The sequence below is a fragment of the Lithobates pipiens genome, unplaced genomic scaffold (assembly GCF_037356315.1).
Source record: "Lithobates pipiens isolate NorthernLeopardFrog02 unplaced genomic scaffold, aLitPip1_a1.2 Scaffold_8, whole genome shotgun sequence".
Classification (NCBI taxonomy): Eukaryota; Metazoa; Chordata; class Amphibia; order Anura; family Ranidae; genus Lithobates; species Lithobates pipiens.
Genome location: NW_027507903.1, coordinates 388079245 through 388098591, shown reverse-complemented (window position 1 = coordinate 388098591; position 19347 = coordinate 388079245). Strand labels below are relative to the sequence as shown.

General features: G+C 48.6%; 1 protein-coding gene across 1 annotated transcript in view; it reads right to left on the bottom strand.

The window, feature by feature from the left end:
* STING1 (stimulator of interferon response cGAMP interactor 1) overlaps positions 1 to 12529 on the bottom strand; it is a 463207-nt gene extending 450678 nt beyond the window's left edge. The window contains exon 1 of the mRNA XM_077473929.1: positions 12443 to 12529. The gene's annotated coding sequence lies outside the window, so the exon portion shown is untranslated. The remainder of the gene's footprint in view (positions 1 to 12442) is intronic.
* Between the last annotated feature and the right edge of the window lie 6818 nt (positions 12530 to 19347).

Sequence of the window (19347 nt, the reverse complement as noted above, 5' to 3'; positions counted from 1 at the left end):
CTCTGTTGACCCCGATGATGCTCCAGATCAGCTGCAGCTTGAGCTCATTGAGCTGCATTGTGACAGCGAGTTACGCAGTCGTCACCAACAACTCTCTCTTGTGAACTTTTATCGCCAACTGGATAAAAGCCGGTTTCAAGAGATTCGAACATTGGCTAAGAAAATGCTGAGCTTGTTTGGCTCAACATATATATGTGAGAAGACGTTCTCTGTTATGAACTTTAACAAGAACCGCGTGAGGACAAGACTAAGTGACTCTCACCTGCGGGACATTTTGCGCATCAAAACCACTGCCTTTTTGACCCAGACCTGACCTATGTGCTGCAGTCCAGATCTCAGTTTCACCCTTCACATTAATGCAGACAAGTTTTCTTTTTCAATTCAGATTAATGTAAAATCTCAGTTAGTATCAGTTGGTCTAAATCAGTTATGACTATATTTCACAAGATGGACACTTGGTTTTATGTTCCTGTTCATATTTTTTTTTTAGCTTAAAAGTTGACAGACAGCCTTTATTAATGTACTTTAGAATGTTCCTGACATATATTTCAGCTTCCTGGATTTTTTTTTTTCACCCGGCCTTCATATATGAAAGGCAGAGTGATTTAACACCTGTGTAGATTTGTCATCCATGTGACAAAATGAAAAGTATGCCGTTTGCAATAAACTTTGGTTAAAAATTTAATTTGCATTTCATTTTAACGGTTCAAAAAAAGTGAGGCAAAATGGTCGACCCTCATGCATGTTCACTTCATGAAATCCGGCCCTCTTTGAAAAAAGTTTGGACACCCCTGCCTTAGAGTAAGCGTTCCACGTGGCCATACTCACAGACTGCTTGATCCACTTGGCTGCATTCCCCCATGCAATACTCCACATCCTGCCGGGACAAGTGACCCCATGCTGTTCCGCCCTTGCTGCCAATTCCCAAAACTTGTCCCACTGGAAACTAAACAAAGCGTCAACCAAAGTGTTATCAACCCCAGGCAAATGTACAGCGTAGATGAACGCATTCACCTGTAAGCAACGCAGCACTAAATGCCGTAAAAGCCAAACAACCGGCACTGATGATGCTGTCAACCTGTTGACCACCTGCACTACCCCCATATTGTCGCAGTTGAAACATACTTTCAGAATGCGGAAGGATTCACCCCAGATCTCCATGGACACCACAATTGGAAACAGTTCCAAAAGGACCAGATTTTTGAGCAGACCCGCCTCCCCCCATTCCGGTGGCCATCTAGGTGCACACCACTGTCCTTTAAAGAAGGCGCCGAACCCCGTGAAACCCCCCGCATCCGTGAACAGTTCCATATCACAGTTGCTGACGGGGCCTGGCATCCACAGTGCCCGTCCATTAAAAGACTCCAGAAACTCCTGCCACGCCTTTAAATCCTCCCTGTGATCCCTGTTAAGAGTCACGTAATGCGTGGGAGAGTGAACTCCCGCCATCGCAGAAGATAACCGGCGGCAAGAAACCCTGCCCATAGGGATAATCCAACAGGCAAAGTTTAATTTCCCTAGCAACGACTGCAGTTGCCCTAGTGTCAGCTTTCACAGGCCCCTGGTCCCTCGTATTTCCTCCTGAAGCCTTTCCAATTTGTCCCTCGGAAGTCTGCATTCCATCATCAATGAATCAATTTCTATACCCAAAAAGGTGATGATGGCCGTGGGGCCCTCGGTCTTCTCTGGAGCTAGAGGAACCCCGAAACGTTCAGCCAGATATTGCAGCGTTCCCAATAAAACTGCGCAGGTATTTGAGCCCGCCGGGCCAACACACAGAAAATCATCCAGGTAATGGATGACTGAGTTGATGCCTGACACGTCCCGAACCACCCAATCCAAGAAAGAGCTAAACGTTTCAAAAAGGGCACACGAAATGGAACAACCCATAGGAAGGCATCTGTCCACGTAGTATCCCCCTTCCCAAGTACAACCCAATAGCCGAAAGCTATCCGGGTGACCTGGTAACAAACGGAAATCGGAGACGATGTCCGACTTGGCCATCAATGCCCCCTGCCCATATCTCCATACCCACGCGACCGATGCATCGAAAGATGTATATGTGACTGCGCACTACTCAGGAGAAATAGAATCGTTGACGGACCCCCTTTCGGAAAGAAAAGGTGATGGATCAACTGAAATTTGTTAGGCTCCTTTTTGGGAACCACACCCAATGGGGAAACCACCAAATCCGGTAATGGAGCCTCTTGAAATGGGTCGGCCATGCACCATAAAGCGACCTCCTTATTCATTTTTTTGGAAAGCACCGTAGGGTGTAGCATGGCCGAGCGTAAGTTCTTAGCCACCGGTGGAACCGTAGTCAAGGGATCCTAAAACCAACAGTAAAACCTCCCTCCAGCAAGATTGCCTGCTGCCCAGTCGGGGTATCTACTGAGGAAAGGAAGCCTCCTTTCCACCCGCACTGGGGTCCTCCCTCTTACTCGTAGATTCACCGGAACGACCTTTCACTCTTTTAAAACATTTGGACAGTGCATGTGTCATGGTTATGCAGTGATCTTCCTGGTTGCTTACCTCCCCTCATGTGTTCAGACTAAGAGGCCAGCCACTTCCACCTGGTGGTTTTTATAACCTCTCCTCTAAGCATGGCTCCACCCCAGGCTCTATCAGGGAACCTTTATTAACCTGTGCACTGCAGGCCAACAGTGCTGATCAACCATTGTGTATTCCTTTGTGTGTTAGCTTCCTGTTTCCTGCCGTGTGCTCTTCTTTTGTTCCGTTACCGACTTTGGCGTGTCTTTGACTATTCTGTTCTGTCTGCTTGTGGCCCCGACCTTGGCTTTGTCCCTCACCATCCCTATCCTCCTGTTGCCTACTGTGGGTGTGAGCTGGGGAACCCTGGGGGTCGCGACCTGGAGCCAGTTGCAGCCAAGTCCATCCTCACCACTCGAGGCTCTGGTGAACACCTGCTGGCTCTTAGACTCCACGCCCCAGGGAATCTTCTCTCTAACCCCAGTGGGACCTGTCTCCCGTCCGCAGCAGTCAGCCGTAGGGTCCACAACCTTGCGGTGCACTCCTGATCCCTGCGGTGTGCATCTGTCACCTCGCCTCAAGGTGACCTGACAGTTTGATCAGCCATGGACCCGGCTGACATGCCGCTTCCTGCAGATGATCCATTGCAGAGCTTAGTTCGCAGACTTGAGACCCAAGAATCGCATCAGACCCAGGTGATGCGATTCCTTCAAGATCTGGCTTCCCGCTTCGAGCAGCTACAGGCTTCCTTGGGAACCCCGAACCTGCAGCCTCAAGTACAGTCAGCAGCTGCACCTATCGCACCAGTCGCATCCACGCATGCATTATTACTGCCAGCTCCGTCCCGTTTCTCTGGGGACTCCAAGGCTTGCAGGGGGTTCCTTAGCCAGTGCACAATTCATTTTGAACTTCAGCACCAAAACTTCCTGTCCGATTGGGCAAAAGTAGCATATATCATATCCCTCCTGTCCACGAGGCGCTAGCTTGGCTGCCCCTCTGTGGGAATTGAATGATCCAGTGGTTTCTAGCCTGTCTGATTTCTTTAAACTTTTTCGGAATATCTTCGAGGAACCGGATCGTGTCTAGCGCTCTTTTACGTCTCCGTCAAGAGTCCGCGTCTGTGGGACAGTATGCTCTTCAGTTCCATATCCTCACAGCTGAATTGAGCTGGAATAATGAGGCCCTAGTTGCAACCCTTTTACATGGCCTCTCTGATAGAGTGAAGGATGAATTAGCAGGAAGATCCCTTCCTGCTGATCTGGACAGTGTCATCACCTTGTGTAACCAGATCGATATTCGCTTTCAGGAGAGGGCCCTGGAAAAAAGACGCCAGCACTCCCCCTTCTTTAGGCAGCCTGAGCCCCCAGTCCCTTCTCTTCGATCCGAGGAGCACCCCCTGCCTACCGAGGAACCTATGCAGTTGGGCTGGACTAAGTTATCTCCCGAAGAACGTGCTAGGCGCAGAACTCTGGGCCTATGCCTCTATTGTGGGGCCAAAGGTCATTTCCGTGACACTTGTTCTCTTCGTCTGAAAAAACGCTCAGGGCTAATACATCTGGAAGGTGGAGTATTAGACCCTGAAATATCACCTTCACCTTCTCGTCTTCTCCTTTCTGTGTTGCTTCATGTCGGTGGTTCCTCTCGTTCGGTCTCAGCACATCTGGATTCCGGAGCCGCTGCCAATTTCATGGATTGGGAAACTGCATCCTCCATGAGACTTACTCTTTTGCCCCTTACAACACCATTGGTGGTCATGGCGATTGATGGCACGGTTCTCCCAGGGGGCCCTATCCGCTTTCAGACTCTTCCTGTTAAGATGTCAGTAGGGCACTCCACCAGGAGTGGATATCCTTCCTTGTCTTACCTAAGGCTTCATCTCTTATCATATTAGGTCTTCTTTGGTTACGGCTCCATTCTCCACACATTGACTGGTCTGCTGGACAGATCCTGGCTTGGGGTTCCTCCTGTTCCTCTTCCTGCCTACTCAAGGGTACCCCAAAGGAGAAACTTCCTGTTACCACCATCCCAGTATCTTCTGCTCTTCCCGCTGTATATAGCGATCTCTGGGATGTGTCCTGCAATAGTCGGACTGATGCACTCTCTAGGTCATGTGGTACTCTGGATGAGGGGCCCACCTATGAACCTGGGTCGATCATTCACTCCAGTTCACATAACCATTTACCTTTGCCTGTCCCTAATCTCCCTTGGACGCACAGCCAGGCTAACTTGTCTGCAAGTTCCACAGTTGCTATGCCCTGTGATGCGATTGAGATGGTTGCTACACCTGACAATACTATTCAGTCGACCTCTGCACCAGTTATGCCAGTCCAGCCCATGCCCAATGAGCTTCCTGCTTCTTGTTCAGCACCTTCGGTGACCTGGCTTCACCCTACTGCTACTATGTCCGTTCAAACCCGTTTAAGAGGCTCAATCCATCCTTTGGAAAGAATACCTCATTCGGCCAGGAGGGATTTTCAATCTTTTCCTCAGGGTTCTCTGCATTCTGTTGGTGTTGCAGCTATCCAGCTTGACTCTTGTGACATGTCACCTTCTAACCAACCTGACCTCAGGGATCCACTGACCTCTGCCCAGTCTGGTGGTCCTGTTATGGATGCCCAGTTCATCTTTAAGGGTGTGGGGGACCCTTCTCAGACTCCTGATCTTCTCATGCCCTTACCCATTCCTAAAAAGCCTTTAGTCCTCAAGTCCTCTCCTCCTCTCCCTACCTCGGTTTCGGTCTCTGAGGATAATCTAAAATACGAGGTTAGTCAAGTTTTGGATTCCCGGCTCCGTAAAGGCATTATTCAGTACCTTGTACTTTGGAAAGGGTTAGGACTTGGATCACTGCATCTGAGGTCTTTGCTCCTCGTCTGTTGAGGAGGTTCCATCTGGAGTTTCCCTTTAAGCCTGGACCCAGGCGGGGGAGGGGGAGGCCTCGTAAGAGGGAGGTTACTGTCATGGATATGCAGTGATCTTCCTGGTTGCTTACCTCCCCTCATGTGTTCAGACTAAGAGGCCAGCCACTTCTACCTGGTGGTTTTTATAACCTCTCCTCTAAGCATGGCTCCACCCCAGGCTCTATCAGGGAACCTTTATTAACCTGTGCACTGCAGGCCAACAGTGCTGATCAACCATTGTGTATTCCTTTGTGTGTTAGCTTCCTGTTTCCTGCCGTGTGCTCTTCTGTTGTTCCGTTACCGACTTTGGCGTGTCTTTGACTATCCCTGTTTGCCTGTGATCCTGACCTTTTGGCGTGTCCCTGTCTATTTCTGTCTGCTTGTGGCCCCGACCTTGGCTTTGTCCCTCACCCTCCCTATCCTCCTGTTGCCTACTGTGGGTGGGAGCTGGGGGACCCTGGGGGTCGCGACCTGGAGCCAGTTGCAGCCAAGTCCATCCTCACCACTCGAGGCTCTGGTGAACACCTGCTGGCTCTTAGACTCTGCGCCCCAGGGAATCTTACACTCTAACCCCGGTGGGACCTGTCTCCCGTCCGCAGCAGTCAGCCGTAGGGTCCACAACCTTGCAATGCACTCCTGATCCCTACGGTGTGCATCTGTCACCTCGCCTCAAGGTGACCTGACAGCATGGTTCCCTCCACAGCCGGAGCACATGTGTTTGAAGCGACAATTCGCTCCAAACTTACACATGCCGTCGTTAAACTGCCAGCAGAAACCCCATCGCTTTTCGGTCGGTTATCCTGAGGTCGCTGAATCTCCGAGCCCTGCCTGAAAAAACTGACTAGGAGCCCACGTAGCCGTCATTAACTTCATCCACGGAACTGCTTGTCGTAGCTAAGCCATGCCGCTCCTCCATAGGTCCTATGGGCCTCACTTATAGCTTCAAGGTATACAAACAATGCCGAACAGTGTTTGGGATTCTTTTCCCCTATGACACTAGCCAGGATGGCAAAAGCTTGCAGCCAGTTGGAAAAGGTCAGAGGGAGGAGGCAATAGCGTTTCTTCTCCTCGTCCTCCTTCTTACTTTCCTCTGGCTTCAACCTATCCAAGTTGAACTTCTCTAAGGGGAGCAACGTGAAGATTTCGACATATTCCCCTTTCCATCTTGTTCTTGATTTCTGTCTTCTAATGAGCTCCTAAAGGGCCCTCAAAGCAGACGTAAACCTCACTCTTCTCTGAATCTGCCAGCCTGACTGAGTCCGTCTTCTTCTCACCAACCTTGCCCTCCGTTGCCGCCTCCTTAGCTGTACCCCATGACGCCTCACTTACCTCCTTAGCCGCTCCAGCCGCCATGGTAGACGCCTCCGTCTCGACCCTAGTAGCCGCCCCCGTGGACCCTGTCGTTGCCCCAGGCGTCCAGGCCTGAGCAGGGCCCCCCAGCACATGCGGTTCAAAACGCTGGACCAATTCCTTATGTCTCAACAGCAGGCCGCCTAACCCCTCCAGCCCTGCCCCCGGCCCAATCACCCCAGGAGTAGAGGGGGGAACTGATCCCCCCAATCCCTACCCCCATGCTAGGTGCCGCTGGCCCTGAATTACTAGGTTGAACCAACAAATTATTTAGCAAAGAAGAAATAGACAATGAAGAATTGGACTCACCAGGCTGCCCAGGACTGGGCCCAACAGCCGCTGTACTGCTTATGACTCCGTCAGTTCACCTTGTGACCAGACGCTGACCGCCTCCGATTGCTGCACCATAGCCTGAGCTCCGACTGGACCTGCACCATCCGTTGTGGGTCTGCGGTGCTGAACTCGACCTGCACCTTGATTAACCACGCTAGACCCGCTCTGCTTGCTGCGTGACTGGCTCCTGTATCTGCACCTCACTGTACTGCCTGCCGCATGTGCCGCACTGTCTCCATCACTTTCCCTGGTGCTCCTCTCTGTTCTCTTTGCCTGGGGCTGGAAGCCATGTTGACACTAGTGCCCCCCGCTGCGACCCAATCCCCCGCTGGCCATCCCTGGCCATCCCTGCTCGATCTTCCATCCACTGCTGACTGACCCAGGCATCTCCGCCGGGCTGGGGACTCTGTTGCTCCCGCCCTTCCCCGCTGAGGTGCTAGGGGTCTGGACCCTGCCGCTTGCTGGCTATCCCCTCTGCGTCCCTGTCATGCCCAGCTCAGGGCTGAAACATTTGGGTAGCCTGCAGCCAATCTGCGCCTTTCTCTGCCACTGCCGCCCTAAGCTGCTCCATGAGGTCTCCTGTCTCCATTGTTTTTGCTGTGCAGAGCAGTGAGGGTCCTGTAATCTCTTCCTCCACCACATGGACTGATGTAATTTCCTTGTTCCTCTGAACTCTTTCTTTTCCTGAGCACTGCCCAGCTCCTAACACCTCCCATTCTCTTAAAGCATCCACTCCTATCTTAAAGCGGCAAAGTCGATCCACCCTGTCATGCCGTCCCTGAGCTGATCTCTGCTCTTTTGCTCCAGGACTCACTTTAGATTCATTTTTACACTCTCTTGTCATTACTATACCCATGTCCATTTACAAAGGTAGGCACGGAGGAGTGTTGTTGTTTTTCATGTTCTGTTGTCTTGTGCTCTAGTTTGTGTTTTCCTTAGATTTCGGAATGTCGCACATTTCAGAAAGTGACTAATTTGCATTCATCCACCTATCCCACGTGGGGTTTCATAGCTTGAGAGCCCCCCGTCATTAGACTATGCCTAAGCTCACAGCAGAGCTTTGTCGGGGGGGGGGGTTCTTCTCTCGGCCACAGCTAGGAAGACACGACTCTACAGATTGTTATTCCCAATCCGATCTTAGCCACTCCCATCCATCATCATAGAACATGTTCCCGGGCATAATTCTTTAACTCAGTTTCATGCGGTGTTAAATATGTTCTCTACGTCCATGTTATGGTTGCAAGATAGGATAAAGGTGATCAAAGTCCACTTGGCTAGAGCTGAGGTGTCAGACACACACCCTGGGCTCCTGCTATTGTTAGCACTCCTGCAGGTAATTTCGACATTCCTCAAGGACACCTGTCTTGCCAGGTCTTCTGGTTCATCATGACTGAGCCAGGTATCTTTCCCTGATAGGGGCTTGTTTAGTAAACCTCCTGTTCTGTCAGAGTCTTTTGAAATGTAGTAACTTGGCTTCAGTAGACAGTCATGTTTCCGTTTGTCGATCAGTTATTGGAGACAGGAATTTCAAAGGGGTTTTGTGATTGGTCCGTTTCTTTCTCCATCGTTCTGAATGTGAAGGGTCAGCCCACCAGGGTGGTCAGTGACAAATTTTCCAAGATCTTTTGATTTACGATTTGGCTGCCCTCATTCCCGCAGAAGTTTTTTGTGGTAGTACTTGTCTGTGGCTCTGGCAATCCAGCACTTTCTACAGTTAGGCAGGGATATTTGATTGTCCAAAGCTGATATTACCAATGTGTTGAAGCTACTTCCATCAGCGTACCTGCCCTCTAGTATGGTATGGTAAATGGCGAAACTTTATTTTACTACCAGGTTACTTTTGGGTCAAAGCAGCCCTTGCTTATTTGACACCTTTACCCACACCATTGAATCTTGGGTAACAGCATGGGGTCAGGGGATCATTTTTTCTAGTTGATTTCCTGCTGTTAGAAGACCCTGGACATCACCCAGGCATCTGCAGTCTCTCAGCTCTGAGCTAACACCCCCTTGGCTGCCCACAAAGTGGAAGTTCTGGGCCAAAGTCATCACTTGAGATCAGTTCCTATGTGACTGGAATGGCATCTCCATGTTCATTCCACAATCAACGAGCGGGTCTCTCAAGTGTTTCAGATGGCGCTGGTTTTTGGATATCTTTGGACATGTGTAGTTGGCCCTGGGGAGTTTTTACGTTTGCCCTAGTTTGCACATACTTCGGCATTGTCCATTATTTGCCCAATGCTGGCACTAATAGCCACATGGGGACCGGTTGGTCAGGGAGTTCAGTTTTTTTTTTCTGACGTACAGGTTTCACGTCCAGGGATTGTTTATCGGTGTGAATGACGATGGCGCAGCTGATGCATTATCTCAGCTTAATCCCCCCTTGTACGAAAGGCTGGAAGGTTTATCCGCCAACACTATCATGTGTATCTATCAGGGTCCAGCAATTCAGGCCCCTGCAAACTCTTGATAGTCTATCCATTTTTGCGGTTCACTCTCTTAACTTCCCAACAAGCACAACAGTAGCCCCCATGTAGATAAAATAGGGCATAAGGAAATTGCAGGCCACAAATATCGTAACCGAGCATGCGTGGGAGAGGTGGGGATAAAAGGCCCAGGGGTTGGGGTCAGGGGAGGAAGGGTCCTAGGAAGGTAGGATAGGGAAGGGAGATGGGAAAAAGGTATGCACCATGGGCATAAAAAGCCCCCTAGAAATCAGGGGGAAAGCAATAGCATCAAACAGAACATTAACAGTAAAGGAACCTGAATTAGCAATTTAGGGGAGCGGGGGGAGGGGGAAGGGCGACATAGTGCAAGCACAATGTCCACATCCCCCAAGGCCCACTTGAGTTTCTGAATGACCAATAATATAAAAAATAACCACAGGCAATAAAATGTTAGTAAGAGGGGAGGCCTGCACACCACCGCCAACACTCATATAAGGGAGGGGAGGGCAGGGAGAGGAAGGAGGAAAAGAGGGAAGGGAGTGGGAAAGCGGTGAAGGGGTTTGGATGAGGAGGTGGGGGGAAGAGCAGAAGGAGGAGGGAGTATTAAGGACGCAACAGAGGTGGGGAGGCCAACCCATACACAATGAACAGCAATACAAATTGTATAATACAACAGATCAGGACATAAAAAGCACCACACATTAAAGAGGAAGTAAACCCTGATGGGTTTACTTCCTCTTTCATTCCCTGCAAAGGCAAAGCATAATGGACTACTATGCATCGCATAGTAGCCCATTATGTGTCACTTACCTGACACAGGAGCCAGCGATGTCACCGCTGTCCCCTGTAGTCCGGCGCATCCATCTTTTCGATGGGGTCTTGCAGCTCCGCCGCTGTCATTCGGCGGAACCGCGATGACGTCACTCCCGCGCATGCGCACGGGAGCCGACACGCGCGGCAACTCCATTGTTGGAAATGCCGCGCTCAGTGCGCCTGTGCGCCGCTGTCTACGGTGCATGCGCCGTAGACAGCGGTGCCTGTCTTCGGGCAAATATCTCCTAAACCGTATAGGTTTAGGAGATATTTCTTGGACCTACAGGTAAGCCTTAATCTAGGCTTACCTGTAGGTCAAAGTGGTTTGTAAGGGTTTACAACCACTTTAAGTCAGCATTGGTCAGTCCCATTGCCTGCAATAGACCTTAGGGCCAACCAATGTGAAGCAGAAAGGCAGAGCTTAGGCTTAATGATGGGGGACGGGAACCCCAGGTCAAAGAGTAAAGATCAAATTGTGATTCAATATATACTGCGCTGTGGCGTTAAACTTTATCAAGCTGCCGACACAGCTTCTAGACAAAAAAGCATGAAGCCCATAAGACTTGGGGGACGTATGTCTCACCAAGTCCAAGTTCTCTGGTAAGCCCCCTCTACTTCCACGGTGGTGGCGGTGTTGTATGTTAGAAGAGCATGCAGTTTTATAAAGCAACCTTTGGAAAAATTGACCTTTCTACTTTCTCACTATTGGACATTATAACTTTGGGACTTGTTTGGCACAAACACTTTTCTCAATATTATTTTTTTCTTTTTTTCCCTTTTTTAATATATATAATTTTGTCTATATATATTTTCATGCATATATTTGTTCACTTACACTTCATGTATTCTTAATCTCCTTTTTGAAAAAGTTTCTGGTCCTTATATTTAATTAATATTATGGATTATTCTTTTTTGAATGATTTATATGGGGGTCCGTATATTTCTATTTCTTTGTCATAGCGCTACACATTTAATTCTCCAAAGAGTAAAGATCAACAGGTGTCAATGAAACTCCACGGGGAGGTCCGTAGTGATCCTTAAATCCCAATAAGTATCCTTAAATCCCAATAAGGATCAGGAAGCCCTGTAGCACAGGTACGGTCTGAAGGTGTGAGTTCCTTGGGGGTAAGGTGTCAATACCTATGAAATACAGGATGAGGCCACAGGTGTAAGTCAACCGCTAGCAGTACATAGGTAGAGACAGTCTTCTGAGGAAGAAAATGGCAGGTACCTTAAAGGGTCCTTCCAGAGATCAGAACATGAACATTCACAACAGGGTAACAGTAACGGGAATAATAGCCACACAGCCAAACTCACGAATGTGGCTACCAAAGGCAGGAGAACAGGCTTCAAGACAAGGATTCAGGAAAGCCTTGCTTCAAGGTAGTATAGAGATTGAGCTGGCTCAACTCTGAGGATAGCAGCCACCAGTGCCCCACATCGTATGCACCTTGTATATAGACTTCTGTTTGGTACTAAACCATGGACCTTGTGGACAGTCACAGCTCAAATGGGTGTATACCTCTGTGCTGCCTCTTCACATACTGCATGCACCAGAATACTTTGATCTTGGGGGGATTTACTGTTGCTGCTGGGGGTTTTATTGTTGCTGGTGGGATAATCTATTGTTACTGCTGAATAATTTATTCTTTAAAAAAGGGTGGTGCTGGAGGTGGGTAATGGGCAGAGACAAGGGTGAGTTGCGGATGGGGAGGGTACCTGCACCTGTTCACTGAGGGGAAAAAAGCCCTGCCTATACAACATTTTTGAGGTACACACCACACAACATCAATTTAACAGCATATCAATTTTTTGGTGAAAAGCGCTACATTTGGGTGAAATCCTCACAGCTTTCAAGCTAAACAAAATCAAAAATACTTATGGCCCATATAACTCCTAAATAAATAATCTGTACATTAAAAATTTAGTTTGACTTTTTTTTTAACTGTAAGTGCAAGTTGCAATGGCAGAAATGTACAATTGTAAAACCAGGAAGTGAGCTATACTGACACAAAAGTACACAACAACTTTTACATTAACATTACGAACAACTATAAACGTTTTCATTTCCTACTGTTTTTGTATAATTTTAAGTAATTTACGAGGTTACTTTACCTTACATTATCTTTTCTTTTGCCTCCTATAAAAATCTGGTAGTTGAATGGTGGAAGTTATATGGCTGGGAATTTTACTGCAGGAACTTTGAAAGTGAAACAAAAACAGGGCGAGCTACAGCAAGGGGGTGTGTAATTATGTTGCCATTTATTAACCATTTAGGTTTCCATTTCACAGGCTGTGTAAAAGCTGGGTAAACTATGATGTTGTTTTTTTGGCTAATCATATGCTTTTAATTTCAGTTCATAACAAAGTGGTTGTAAAGTCAGAAGGTTTTTTACCTTAATGCATTAAGATGAAAAAACCTTCTGTGTGCAGCAGCCACCCCAGCACCCCCCAATACTTACCTGAACCCCATCTCTCTCCAGCAATGTCCACGAGTTCCTCAGCCGCCTGGGACTCTCCTCCTGATTGGGTGAGACACAACAGTGGTGCCATTGGCTCCAGCTACTGTTAATCACTTCAGCCCTGGAATGATTTACCCCCTTCGGGTACTTTCACACTGGGCGGTGGTAGGGTTGCCACCTTTTCTTCAAGCCAAACCCCAATACTTTACTACAATACTGCAATCTTTTTGTAGTACACGCTATAGAATTGTAAGAGACTTAGTACACCTTTGATTTACTCTAAGGAGTAAGGAGACATGCATAGCTGTCACGACCGTCCTGGCGTTCCGATCGCTCGTGGGAGATCTGCCCGCAGAGGCCTGTTGTTGAGAACCCGTCGTTTCCCTTTAGCGCGTGTTAACGCGAACGGACGCACGCGGGTGCGCGCTGGCACGATCGGGCGCACGCGGGTGCGCGATGTGGCGAACGAGCACACGCGGGTGCGCGGGGTCACGAACAGGCGCACGGCCACCCGCGGGGGCACGCAGACTCGTCGTGCGACCGCTTTGGCGCCCTAAAGGTTTCTTAAGGACTCTGCCTCCGTTTCCCTCTTGCTGTCCAGTCTACAGCGTGTCCGGAGATTCTGTTACCAGTTACCTGTTGCCTTGATTCCTGTGACCCGGCTTGTCCTTGACCACGTTCGTTTGCTGCCTGCCACCGACTACCTGCCTGTCTGACCACGTCTCTGCCTCTACCCTTGTACCATTGTTGCCCGCCTGCTGCCGACCCGGCCTGTACCCGACTCTGCTGTTACCCACCGATCCGTCCGGATCTGCCTGTGCCTGCTGCCTCCGCTGTCGGCCTCCTGCTGTTCCTGCCTTGATCTGCCAGTGCCTGCTGTCTCCGCTGACGACCGTCTGCCTTGCCAGTCCTCCTGCCTGTGCCTGCTGTCTCCTGCCGACTGCTGTTTGTGTTGCTGTTGGTTATCCGGACCTGCCTTCACTTGCCAGGCACTTGTGCCCCCTGAACTTTTGAATCTCTGTTACCACCTCCAGGGGTTCTCGAGCCAGGGGCTACGAGAGGCCGCTCCCTGCATTCTGGGCTGGCCTACCAGGTACGTGACAATAGCGCACTGCAGTGAACAGTGGCTGTGGCTAAATTGTGTTAACAGTGGAGGGGGGGGGACCTAAAGGGGCATGGTTAAATAAAACAGAAGCATTTGTGTGCCAATAAAATATGATTAGATTAATACAAGAAATGTCACAGTTAAAATATGACCCTAGCCTACCTTAAAAGTGGGCACTGTCAGTTAGTAGGGCAGTGAACAATGTCGGCAGTGGACGGTGTAAAAAGGGCAGTGAACAGTGTCAGTAGGACAGTGGACGGTGTCAGTAGAGCAGTGGACGGTGTTAGTAGGGCAGTGGACCTCCATCCAAAAATCTGAACCAGATCTACTGAACCCAACCCCATCCAAACTGTTCACAAAGCGGCACTGTGTGTTCTACAACCCTTTTAAGCATCTTTTAATTTCCAAATAAAAAATAAAAGCAATCCACAGGCACCCTACAAATAGAGAAGATATCAGATAAAGAAAACTAGAAATGAATGTTACCTGTCTCAGCCAAGAATAACAACGTCAGCATAACAACATCAGAGGTATGGACGCCTGCAGGTTTGAGGGGGGTCCTATGCTCCTCTCCTTGGCTGCCATGTGGTAAACTGTCAGGGCTGGGCTCAGCCCTTGCTTCTCTGAGCTGGCCGCCCAGCTGTCGGCTGATTGCCAGCTCCCATCTCTCTCCGCAGTTACTCAGTTGTTGTTCATATCCTTCTCGTCAGTCCTGCCTACTTAAGCCGTCCAGAGGGTCTCTGCCTTCACCTTGGTCAACATCACAAGAAACATCTCATGTTCCGTGTGTGCAGAGTAAGACTCCACGACACCTTCCAGTGGGCCTCCTACAACCCATACCCAATGGAGAGAGTCCCTGGCCCCACCTGTCTATGGATTTCATTGTGGAGTTACCCAACTGCCAAGGCAACACAGTTAACCTTATTGTGGTTGACCAATTCTCAAAGATGTATCATTGTATTCCACTTAAGAAGTTGCCCACTTTTAAGGAACTGGCTTCCATTTTTGCTTGGGAGATCTTCTGCTTACATGGGCTACCCAAGGTGATTGTCTCAGACAGTGGTAGTCAGTTTGTGTCCCGGTTCTGGCGAGCTTTTTGTGCACAGTTGAGAATTCAGCTTGCTTTCTCCTCCGCATATCACCCGCAGTCTAATGGGGCCACAGAAGTCCTTGGAGCAATTCCTACGTTGCTATATTTCTGACCATCATAACAACTGGTCAGACCTCTTACCATGGGCAGAGTTTGCTCACAACAGTGCCTTGAATTCTGCTTCCCGATTGTCCATGTTTCTGGCGAATTATGGTTTCCAATCTTCCATGTTGCCTGACTCGTTTGTTCAGCAGAGTATTCCTATGTTAGAGGAGCATCTCCGTGGTCTTCGTTCCACTTGGGCACAAGTCCAGTAGGCTTTGTATAATGCTAATGATAGGTACAGACTCCATGCTGACCGCAGATGCCTGCCTGCGTCTTCCTACCAGGTTGGGGACAGGGTCTGGCTGTCATCTCGCAACCTCCGACTTCGTGTTCCCTCGCTGAAGTTCGCACCTCAGTTTATTGGGCCTTTCTGTGTTCTTCGCAGGATTAACCTAGTGGCTTACGCATTAGACCTTCCTTCTAATATGCATATTTTGAATGTATTTCATGTCTCCTTATTAAAACCTTTGGTCTGCAACCGCTTAACCACGTTGGTGCCACGTCCTCACCCTGTACAGGTTGAGAACCATGAGTATGAAGTACAGTCCATTGTTGACTCCCATAGGTTCCGTGGGCACATACAGTAGCTGGTGCATTGAAAGGGGTTCGGTCCAGAGGAACGCTCTTGGGTCTCATCCTCAGATGTACATGCCCCTGTCCTCCTCCGAGATTTCCATAGATGTTTTCCCCTCAAGCCTGGTGGCCCTCCGAGGGGGAGGGGTTGTTGAGGAGGGGGTACATGTCAGGCCTGGGCTCAGCCCTTCCTTCTCTGAGCTAGCCGCTCAGCTATCAGCTAATTGCCAGCTCCCATCTCTCTCCACAGTTACTCAGCTGTTGTTCATATCCTGCTCGTCAGTCCTGCCTACTTAAGCCATCCAGTCCAGAGAGTCCCTGCCTTCACCTTGGTCAACATCACAAGGAACATCTCATGCGTTCCTGTTTAAAGACTGGCTTTGCGCACATCCCTTCTGGCTCCAGATCCTGCATGCTGTTCCATTACTTTGATCCCTGACTTCTGACTTGGCTGACTATCCGTTCCGGTTACTGAACTCTGGCTATGTTTTGACTACGTTTGTTCTTTTTACTTTTATTATTAAACAAGTTTGATTTAACTGTACTTCTGTCTCGGTCTGATTTCATGGTTTCTGACATATACATGACGTTGGCGAGGAACCACCCGGAGCGGGGGTATATCTGGCCCAAGGCTAGCCGGCATCTAACTCCACATGCCATCATCACGAGGAATGTTTTTTGTTACACCTATTTTCAGTTCAGGTAATTGGGGACTTGCTTTATCACTTCCACATACCCTCTACACACACACACACCATTATACATACACACACATATACATACAGACATACATGAACACATACACATATAAACTCGTGCACACAGGCACTCGTATACATGACCAATGCATATGCACTAATTATCCACTAGCACATTTTCTCGTTTATTGATATGTATATGTACACATATCTGATATATATACTTTTTTATCTAATCTACACATTCCCTGTCATTGCACAATTATACTTGCACGTATTCACAATCACGTTCACCCCACACCCACATACAGTCGAGCAACTCATCATTTTTTGACTGCTTCTTATGATTTTGCTTTACATCTGTACACAGATTTGGGCAGATGTCAATTATGCACATATTTCACTATATGGCATTCTGTAGTGGCTGTCCAAACCATTGCCTGACTACTGTTCCCCATGGGTCCTGTCTAGAAGATCTCCTGCCTCAACCCCAGATGGGACCATCTATGCTGGGACACCGTTCAATCCCATTCCCTGGAGCTCGGCATTATTTAGGATTGCTTTGTAAGTAATGCTGAAAGTGTTTCTTCTTTTCATTTTTCCTTTTCCTCTCTGCCTTTTTCCCATCTATGGGGAGTAGTGGATCCCTATAGATAATTTAACAATTTATTTATTACCTTTTAGCTCATTCATGTATCCAACTCCTGACAATTGGCAACAGGCCATGAAACACGTAGAGTGTTCATCTATGGGTACCAAGTATAAGTTTGCCCTGGCAACCATATCATATTACAACTTTGCTACAATGTTAAGTAGTGAGTGTACAGCTTGTATAACAGTGTAAATTTGCTGCCACTCAAAATAACTCAATACACAGCCATTCATTTCTAAACCGCTGGAAACAAAAGTGAGTACACCCCTAAGTGAAAATGTCCAAATTGGGCCCAATTAGCTATTTTCCCTCCCAGTTGTCTTGTGACTCGTTAATGTTACAAGATCTCAAGTGTGAATGGGGAGCGGGTGTGTTAAATTTGGTGTTATTGCTCTCACTCTCTCATACCGGTTGCTAAAAGTTCAACATGGCACCTCATGGCAAAGAACTCTTTGAGGATCTGAAAAAAAGAATTGTTGCTCTACATAAAAATGGCCTAGGCTAAAAGAAGATTGGCAAGACCCCGAGTTGGCATTGCTATGGGACATCTCACATAGTAACTATGGCTCTGTGTCCCGTGATGTACGATAAGAAAAATAGGATTTTTATAACAGTTTACCTGTAAAATCCTTTTCTTTTGAGGTACATCACGGGGCACAGAAACTCAGTAATTACTGATGGGTTATAGGGTATCACTAGGTGATTGGACACTGCCACACCCTTGACAGGAAGTTCAATCCCCCATATAACCCCTCCCCCTACTGGAGGTACCTCAGTTTTGTAGCAAAGCAATATAAGTGTATTAGAAGAGGGGAGGGACCTCTGTGTCCTGTTATGCACCTCAAAAGAAAAGGATTTTACAGGTAAGCTGTTATAAAAATCCTATTTTCTTTCTTGTACATCACGGGACACAGAGACTCAGTAATTACTGATGGGATTTCCCAGAGCAATGCTATCTGAGGGGAGGGGAACCACACAACATGGGGTGTAATCAGACCTGAGGACCCTGTTCTGCTGCCTGCAGCACACTACGCCCAAAGGCGATATCCTCATGCCTTTTCACATCCACCTGATAAAATTTGGTGAATGTATAAACTGTTGATCAGGTTGCGGCTTTGCAGATTTGATCCATGGAGGCCTGGTGATGCACTGCCCACGAAGCACTATGTCAGGTCACCTAGTGGCCAGGTGACAGATGCACACCATAGGGATCAGGAGGTTGTGGACCCTCCGGCCGACTGCTGCAGACAGGAGTCAAGATAAGGAAGGCAGGGCCGCCGGAACACCAAGACGGATCCCACTGGGGTTAGAGAGTAAGTTTCCCTGGGGCGCGGAGTCTAAGAGCCAGCAGGTGTTCACCAGAGCCTCTAGTGGTGAGGATGGACTGGGCTGCAACTGGCTCCAGGTCGCGACCCCCAGGGTCCCCCAGCTCACACCCACAGTAGGCAACAGGAGGATAGGGATAGTGAGGGATAAAGCCAAGGTCGGGGCCACAAGCAGACAGGGATAGTCAGGGACACGCCAAAAGGTCAAGATCACAGGCAAACAGGGATAGTCAGGGACACACCAAAGTCGGTAACAGAACAACAGAAGAGCACACGGCAGGTAACAGGAAGCCAAACATACAATGGCTGATCAGCAGGGTTGGCCTGCAGTGCACAGGTTAATATAGAGTTCTCTGATAGGAGTTGGGGTGGAGTCATGCCAGAGGATGGATTACAAAAGCAGTCAGGTGAGGGTTGGCTGGTCTCTAGAGATGAACACATGAAGACAGGTAAGCAGACAAACTCTATTGTATAACCATGACAGTACCCCCCCTCTTATGAGGCCTCCCCCTTCCCTGCCTGGAACCAGGTTTAGAGGGGAACTTCAAATGAAACTTCCTCAACAGACAAGGTGCAAAGACCTCGGAAGCCGAAATCCACGACCTCTCCTCAGGACCAAACCCTTTCCAGTGCACAAGGTACTGGAGAATGCCTCTACAGAGTCGGGAATCCAAAATTTGGCTAACCTCGTACTCCTGATCATCCTCAGAGACCGTTGCTACGGTAGAGAGAGAACGAGAGAACTTATTGTGGACTAAAGGCTTCAGAAGGGCAACATGGAAGGAGTTCGAGATTTTGAGGCTTTTGGGAATCTGGAGCTTGAAACAAACCGGATTCAGTTTAGAAGTTATGGTGTACAGACAAATGAATCTTGGGGCAAATTTGAGAGAAGGAACCTGGAGTTTGATGTTCCTGGTTGAGAGCCAGACTGTCTCCTGGCTGAAGAGAAGGTGGCTTTCGCCTGCGATGGTCAGCAAAACTCTTGAATTTGTTGGCAGCTTTCTGGAGGG